Here is a 9,102-nt window from a genome sequence, read left to right as displayed (position 1 = left end):
CCCCGGGTCCTGCAAAGGCGAGCAAGGGGCGAGACCGGCTCTATCCCGAACGCTACAAGGGGGCCCCCTCTTCTCTCTCACACACACACATTCACTCACTCAACCCCCCGAAACTCTGGTCGACGGCTGTGTTTCGGTTACGCAGGGGGCGCTTTTCTGGCAGGGGGAGCCTCCCTCTTTATTCAGCACCCGCTTCCAAATTGCTTTCACCTCCCTACATCGCTTAACGCGATTTTAGCTTTCTGCATTTTTAAGAGGGTTTAGCTGGAGGCTGCATTTTTTTAAATAAAAAGTACCCAAAGAAGGAAATAAAACTTTTACAGTGACATCCTCAAAAGGGGATTGGCCAAATTTCTCTTTGACTTCTCGCTCCCACTTTTGAGTTCCACGCCTTTGAGCCCCCCCCCTCGTTGTTGCAACTCTTCTTGGGGCTCGATCCTGGCCATCCCTTCTACAAGGTCACGTGGTTTCTCTCGCTAGGAGCCCCGGACCCCAAGGCACTAGCTCTCCAAGGTTGTGGGAGCTAAGATTTGCAAGGGCCTAGTTGTAGAGCACCAGTGGGGGGGGAGCCCCCAGTCCAGGGACTATCATTCCCCAAGTGGTAGAAGATCCTGGAAGGACTTTGTGCAATTTGGGAGACAGTGAAATATTCCAGAAGATGCTGGAAAGCGTCTCCAGCAGAGAGGCGCTCGGGTTTGAGCTTCCATAAAGCTGTGCCCTCCTTTAAGCTGGGATCCTGTGTTCTCATTCCTGTTTGAAGGTACCTGTGGACAGCTTCACAACAGTCAGAAAAGGCCCTTTTGCCATGCTCAGAGGCATAGCTTCCTTCACCTGTCAACTAGAGATGAGTGCCCAATTGCTAGGGTTTTAGACTAGTTTTAAATTTATTTGTGGTTTTTGTGCAGTTTAAACTCAATTTTAATTACCTTATGTGTAAATTACCTTGAGATGGTGATTTGGAACATGATTAATAAAGACTTTTTTTAATTTAAAAAATCAGAATGCCAAAAACATTATTTAAAGGTCACTTGTATTTCTTCTTAAAATATTCATGCTCTTTAATCAGTTTTCCAATGAATAGGCTAAAAACAGGTACTTGGGTAATATGACACCACAGCTTTAATATATGGAGGTAAGTGTGCATATGGAATCAATAGTTGGCAAAAGACTGAAGGATTTTATGTCCAGTCTGGGCCATGAAAATGGGCTTTTAGCAGGCTCAAGGCCTTTACAAGAATCATATGAGGGATGAGGAACATTGTGGCCCTTTGGGTGCTTTGGACTTCCAGCTCCCATCAGCCTCCCAGTGCAACCAATGACTTGGGCTGCTGGAAGTTGTAGCCCATCTACATCTGGATGAATCCCACAGTCTCCCCAAGCCCTGGATTAGACAAATTCATGGAGGAAGAGCTGCCTGCCTGTGACTGTTGTTGGCCACAATCATTACATGAAAACCTGTGCAAAGGTAGTCTGCCTCTGAATATTGGTTGCTAGAGAGGCAAGTAACTGGGGTGAGGGCAGGGAATGGCCCATTGCTTTCTGCTTCACTTATCTGCTTCTGAGAAGCATCCAAGGGATTGTCTTGGGAATCAGGAAACAGGAAACTGTTCTAGATTGACAGAGCCATTTAAACAAATCACACCAGGGAGAGAGCGGGTGACGCCACCACTGTGCCAAGAGGATGGCCTCCATATCATATACTCAGCTAGGTGCGAGGCAAACCACACACACAACAAAGCATGAATGATAGTCAAACCATCCTGTGGCACAGTCAGCAATGACCCAAGAATCCCTGTAGGGGATCGCAGCAGGAGTGGTTAAGATTTGTATGCTGCTCGGAACACCCAGCGTGGGTGGAAGAGGCTAGATAGCAATAAAAATAAACAAATATTTAACTGTGATCCCAGCTAGTTTAGCACCATCTACGTATTCCTCTTCAGGATTTCAGAGAGAAATCTCTCCCAAGCCCTTCCTAGAGATGCTGGGGACCATCTGCATGGAAAGCAGCTGCTGTGCCACTGAGCCATGGCCCTTCCCTTGTTCTCACACACTTGTTCTCACACACACATGGAGGGAAAGCAGATGAAGCCACCAGGACACACAGCCCCATTAGTAGAAGAGGAGATACAGCCATTCCTGGAGGAGGGGTTCAAGACCCACTGGGGGAAGGAAAACCCAGCAGGGAAACAGAGGTTCATTCAAGGCAGGCTATGAGGGAAGCCAGAGACACCCGTCTGACAGAACCAGCTTCCAGTAACAACCTGCATCTACGTAGCACTTGGGCCTGGCAAGTTCAAGCCCCCTTGGGAATATGGATTATCCTCCTACTCTAACATTTTCCATGTCTGGCCAACATCAGATTGTATTAGAGGAGGCAAAAGAGAGGATGTTCCTGGGAGCCACTGCAAGCTAAATAGGGCATCTCTCTAACTACCAAGCCACAGTACCAACAGCTGGCAATGGCACCCTGGTGGTATAGTTAACAACAACAACAACAACAACAACAACAACAACAACAACAATTTATACCCCACCCATCTGGCTGGGTTTCCCCAGAGATTCCCCAGCCACTCTGGGCGGCTTCCAACAAAATATTAAAATACAATAGCCTGTCAAACATTAAAAGTTTCCCTAAACAGGGCTGCCTTCAGATTTCTTCTACAAGTCTGGTAGTTGTTTTTCTGGTGACATCTGGTGGGAGGATGTTCCACAGGGCGGGTGCCACTACCGAGAAGACCCTCTGCCTGGTTCCCTGTAACTTGGCTTCTCACAGCGAGGGAACTGCCAGAAGGCCCTCGGCGCTGGACCTCAGTGTCTGGGCAGAACAATGGGGTGGAGACGCTCCTTCAGGTATACTGGACCGAGGCCGTTTAGGGCTTTAAGGTCAGCAAGTTAAATCTGCTACATATCTATTGCTGAAAAATAAACTCAAAAATTAAGCGATACTAGAGGACAAGCAAAAAAAAGATTCATTTTCAAGCATGCGGCAAAAATATACTGTTTATATCAATAATGATAACAGTGTTGAAATGCCCCCTGTGAAATATGCTACTATTTGGAATTAGTAGGCATGTTTCAATTTTAAGTGAGAATATCATAAGGCCTTGAGGTCAATATCATGATCTTAAAAAAAAAAAAGTTACTACCCCACCCCCAATACAAGTAAAGATAATTATTTCTCCCAGAGATTGTGAACAAAACAACCCAAATTTGGTAGTGTCCCTTCCTCTCTGTGTTTAATTTTTATTCATTTGTGTTACCTTTCTTTTTTCTTATATGTTATTGAATTATTTGTTCTTGCTTCAGTAAAGGGGGGGGAGGCAGCTAGCACAGTTAAAAGGATTCTATTTCCCATTAGTTCCTGACTGCTTCTGAATGCCAGTTAATACGCCAGATGGATTTGTTTTTTTGTTCCTATAGGACTGTGCAAGCTTTAAAGTTACACAGAACACTTCATCAACATGGATAGGAAGGTAAGTGACTCTCAGGGCTGTGCAAAGAGCAAGGCTGTTGCTCCTATAATGTTCACATTTCTTCAGTTGCCTTATGTTTAGCCTGGGGAGATTACACCCTCCAAGTGGGCAGGAATGGGCTGAAGAGTGTGTGTGTAGAAACTAGCTTTCTGCCCGAAACTCATTGCACTGCCCACTTTTGCCTCAGGCCCCACCCACCCCTAGCATGTGGCCCTTGGAAAATTCCCCACAAGGGAATGCGGCTCTCAAGCTAAGAGAGGTTCCCAATGCCTGCTTTAAAAGTCTAAGGAGATCCTGACAGGAGAAGCAGGAGAATGCATTTTCATGGCTGGCTGAGCTTTCCTTATTTGGGCACAGAGGTGACACCTGAGGCCTCTCTGTGGCACAATATCCTGATGGAGCTCAGCTTTCATCAGGTTGCCACCTGCCAACTATATTTCCAGAGAAAGCATCCGACTGACTTCCTCTCCCACACCTTCTGATCTGCATTTCCTTGTCCATGAAAGAAGGGCGGATGGGCCAGAATGCAAACAGAAGGTGCTTCTCTCTCCCCTCAGCAAGCCAGAGGGAGTGGTTTCGGTTGTTTTGTATGCAATCCCTCCCTCCCTTCCCCCACCCAGGGCCTGTCCATAGTCCTTTCATTCTGCCGTTGGTTCATGAGTGATTCCATCCCTTTGGCATTTGCAAACGCAGCCTTGATCTCCTTTTGCTCGCAGCCCACGAGTTGGCTGTTCATTCCGGCTCATCCATGCATGGCTGGCAGGATAAGCTGGGAGGTTTCCAGGTCCCTTTCCTCCCAACCCCCACTGGGCCACTGCAAAGCCTCCATGCAGCGTTGCCAACTAGTAGGTGTCCTCCAGGTGCTTCGGACTACAACTCCCATCAGCCCCAGCCAGTATGGCCACATGATGATAATGGGAGCAGCTGCATTGGCAGGGGCTGGTGGGAGTTGTAATCCAAAACATCTGGAGGGCACCAGCTAGATAAAGACTGCCTTGATGGCAGGGTTGAGCTGCAGTCTCAACATGAAGGTGGGAGCCAGTGTGGTGTAGTGGTTAGAGCATTGGATTAGGACTTGGGAGACTGGGGTTCAAATCTCCACTTGATTCTTGGCCATGAAGCTTAGCATGTGACCTTGGGCCAGTCCTTGCTACAGACATCCCTCTTTCAACCAACCTTTTAAAAATCCTTATCCCAGTGGTTATCTGTCCTCGATCTGATGTTATATCTGTGCTGTTATTTTAAACTGTATAGTTATTGTTGCTTTTAAAAATTGTTTTAATATGCAATTGTTTTTAACTGTCAATTCACCCTGGAAATAGCAATGAGGTCCTTACCCTTGGGATGTGCCTTTTTATTATCATTTGCAGTAGTCGTATTAAAAGTATTTATTACCCACCCTTCACCAGCACTGTGAGATGTTTTAGTTATGTCCAATAACTTGGAGAAGACACTCTGAAGCTTCCCACTCTCCCTGCTCTCTCCCCCAGCCTTGCTCTGTATAGTGACTGAGGCAGCTTGAATTAAAGCTAATAATTATAGAAATCATAGAATTGTTAAGTTGGAAGGGTTCCTGAGGATCAACTACAACCCCCTGCAATGCAGGAATATGCAGTTGTCCCATGCGGGGATCGAACCTGCCACCTTGGTGTTACCAGCACCACATTCTAACCAGCTGAGCTAGCCACCAGAGTTGGAAGGGACCCGAGGGTCATCTAGTCCAACCCCTTGCAATGCAGGAACCTTTTGCCCAATGTGGGGCTTGAACCCACAACCCTGAGATTAAGAGTCTCATGCTTTACTGACTGAGCTATCTTTGATGATGATGATGATGATGATGATTTTCTTACCCAGTCTTCACCCTGATATTCCAGGAGGGTTACAACAACTTAAAATAAGCTAAGCCAATTGTGCTCAAGAGACTAAGGAGTTTCCTAAAACTTATATCCTCATCCTCAAAGGCTTGGCCAGTGAGTTGCATCTTCAGTACAGGAGGAAAGCTGCATAAAGAAGGTGCTAGGTGGGGAGGGAATTCCACAGTTTTGGGGCTGCCATAGAGAACTGGGCGGGTGGTGGAACTACCAAGAGGGCCCCCCTGCCAGTTTTAATGTCCAAGAAGGTCCAAGGTGGCTGTGCTTCAGATACTGGAGCCTAAGTCGCTGAGGGCTAAATAAGGGAACTAACTGCTTCCACATAATGGCATTAGCAGGTAAATGGATCAGGCAGACCTGGAACTGCAATTTCATTTGTGCAAAGCCAAGCCCTCCTCGCCCCTCCTGGTATCATGCATGGTGAATAGAGAGTGGGGTCACTCACTGCCCCCATCTCACTCTTTTTTCACAAGTGCATTTTCAGCTTCTGAGGTCTGTGGCAAGTCTTTGGGCAGCCAAGGCATCTGCTTCGCATCCTGGAGAGCAATTGGGCTCCAAAGGGTTCTTTTTTAAACATTTTTTTAAAACTTATTGTCTTTATATCTCACCTATTTCTCTAGGGAGCTTAAGGTAGCATAAACCTTTTAAGTGGAGATCTTTATCTCGGTCTGCATCTCTACTGGAACTATTTTTAAACATGGAATAGTGTTGTTGTTGTGTTTTAAATGTGCATTGTTTTATGTAGGGAACTGTTCTATTTGTTTTCTAATTGCATATTTCATTGTTGCGAGGCAACCTGGAGCCTTGTGGTAAAGGACGGTCAAGAAATCGAATTAATTAATTAAATACTGTTGTTGTAAGGAGGGCAAATACAATAACAATTAATATGCTTTGCCACTGGAATTTGATCCATAAAACAAATAACAACACCCACACCCATACATAGAGATACAGTACTAGGGTGTCCCAGGAGATTCCAAGGCCCAGCAGGCCTTCTGAGGAAGAACAGATTGAGAGAAAAACTCTCTGACATACTCTGTCTTTTCTTGTTTAATGTTCCTAGGAATAGTAGAAAAATAAAAAACGAGGGTTTGGGGAACAAATATCACAAATGGAGAAAGAGATCTGTTGGAATGTAATGTTAAAGTGCTGTCTAAAATGTGTAAGATATTATTGGACTGGGAAACAAAGGATGAGAAAGTAAAATCTTCAATGATACATTGGGCAATAGACATTGGTTATAATATTGGTTATAATACTGCATGCGCAGAAGCACTAAATCACGACCTGCGCACGCGCAGATGCGGCACTGCAGGCTGCAAACGCTGTGGGTTGCGAACGTGCTTCCCGCACCGATCACGTTCGCAACCTGAGCGTCCACTTCAGGGCCGCCTTGAGCGTAGCTGGCGTCCTGGTGCGAGCTATCCCTCCGGCGCCCCCCCCCCCCCGGTTTCCGAGCACGTGGCTGTCTGGTGGGCACAGCGCGGCTTTCGCAGGCGCTGCAGCGCAGTGCCCCCCTGGCGGCCCTGCACCCTGCACCTTTACCACCCAGCCTTGCCTTAGGGCCGGCCCTGGTCCACTGTATAAAACCAGAAGCTTTCCTTCTGGGAATTTACCTAAACAGTAAAGAAATGTATTTATGTATGCGACTACAGCGGCAAGAATATTATAAATGGAAAGAAGAAGTCCCAACAAAAGACGACTTGATACAAAAACTCATGGGCTATGCAGAAATGGCCAAACTTACTGGAAAAATAAGAAATCAAGACAACAAACTTTTTATAAAAGAATGGAAATGGTTTACTGAATATGTACAAATAAATTGCAAACAAATAAGGACATTGGCAGGATTGTTGTAATGACTTGCAGTTTCATAAGAGTAAATAATTAAAGTAGATCAATAAAAGAATAAGGTAATTCAGAATATGCAGGAAATAATAAATAGAAATTTAAGGAACCGTAGAAAGAGGAGGAAGTCAAGTTTTGAAATGTTAAAATGCCTGTAAAACTATTGAAATGTATATAACTGAAAATTACAAATATATATATATGCAGTATATAAATGTTCCTGGGAATAGTGTGGAATCATCCCCTATTCAACCTGCCTCATCTGTGACTCAACAAAGGAGTCACAGGAGAGGAAGTTCAACTGAACAGAGTTGTCCTTCTCTCTCCTAACTTTCCTTCCTCTCCTCTTCCCTCCTCCATATTATTCCGAATTTGATGCCCAGCCTGGATTTCCTCTCTGGTTAAGGTGAAGAAACCTCCAGGAACAAAGAAGTCTAATAAAAGGATGTGCCCACATTTTTTGTATGGTATAATTTATGGAATATAATTTATTCAATTTATATGGGATTTTTTTTAACCTCATATATCTAAAATTTATCCTACAGTGTGGAATGGGTTTCCATTGCTTAAGCTTAATTTGTTCCCACATATCGTAACGTGTTATTAGTACCTTCTTAGGGACCCAGTACCTTCTTAGGGACCCAGGTGGCGCTGTGGTTAAATCACTGAGCCTAGGGCTTGCTGATCAGAAGGTCGGCGGTTCGAATCCCTGTGACGGGGTGAGCTCCCGTTGCTTGGTCCCAGCTCCTGCCAACCTAGCAGTTCGAAAGCACGTCAAAATGCAAGTAGATAAATAGGAACCGCTACAGCGGGAAGGTAAACGGTGTTTCCATGTGCTGCTCTGGTTTGCCAGAAGCAGCTTTGTCATGCTGGCCACATGACCGGAAGCTATACGCCGGCTCCCTCGGCCAATAATGCGAGATGAGCGCGCAACCCCAGAGTCGGTCACGACTGGACCTAATGGTCAGGGGTCCCTTTACCTTTACCTTTAGGATTAGCTCCAAGACTCCCTTTTTCCAAATTTATCTAATTCTAATTTAAGCATTGATAAAAGCTTTCCATGAATTAGATTACATGCATACCATATAACCAGCACGGATGCTTAATAAATGTTATTCTCCCCATCCCCAGTAACCCTTCATATGTGCCTTAGATGTAGTGCAATTGCTACTGGTCACAGGGAAAGGGTGGAAAATAATGGGGGGGGGGACAAGGGGCAACCTTGATTTGCTCCCCTATGAATGTGAATAGGGTTTGAATTCATGTCATTTGTGCAGACAGAGGCCTGATGAAAGGCGATGAGAGGCACAGCATCTTCCTGGTTTGGGTATAACAATGATTTCTGATGTGGACCAAGCACTTTGGGAAGACACCGCTCCTCAAAATGTCATATTTGGTCAGTGGCGTATCTCAAGTGCCACTGGCCTTGGGGGCTTCTGACAAATCCCATGGCCACTTGGCCAGCAAAACCAAAGTAAACGATTTGGAATTTTGCTTGTTCCTCTGCTTCCTCTTTCCTTTCATGCCTCTTAACTTATAAGCCTGAGAGAAGGGACTGCTCCTTCCAAAATCCTCATAAAAATGCGGAGAAAATTGTAGGTCCAATAAATAATAACAACAATTTTATCTTTATTACACTTTCTTTCAATTATTCTTGTTTATTCCATTACTATTTAAAATTATGATGACAGGAATAATAATAATACCTTACCTGTTTTGCACTGGCCTGGAGAAGTGCTTCCACCAGATCACTCAGTCTGGGGTCTTTTGCTTAAATACCGCTCTGGTGGTGGAGGTGGGTGAGTTAAGTGGAGGCGGAAACTTTTCTGTATACTCACAGTGCCCTCTTGTGGTGGCCAAGGGCAGCGCTTCTGCCAACCACGTTAGCTTGAAAACAGTTTATAAAGCAA

This window comes from Zootoca vivipara, chromosome 6 (assembly GCF_965207765.1).
Source record: "Zootoca vivipara chromosome 6, rZooViv2.hap1.1, whole genome shotgun sequence".
NCBI lineage: Eukaryota > Metazoa > Chordata > Lepidosauria > Squamata > Lacertidae > Zootoca > Zootoca vivipara.
This window is presented reverse-complemented; position numbering follows the sequence as displayed.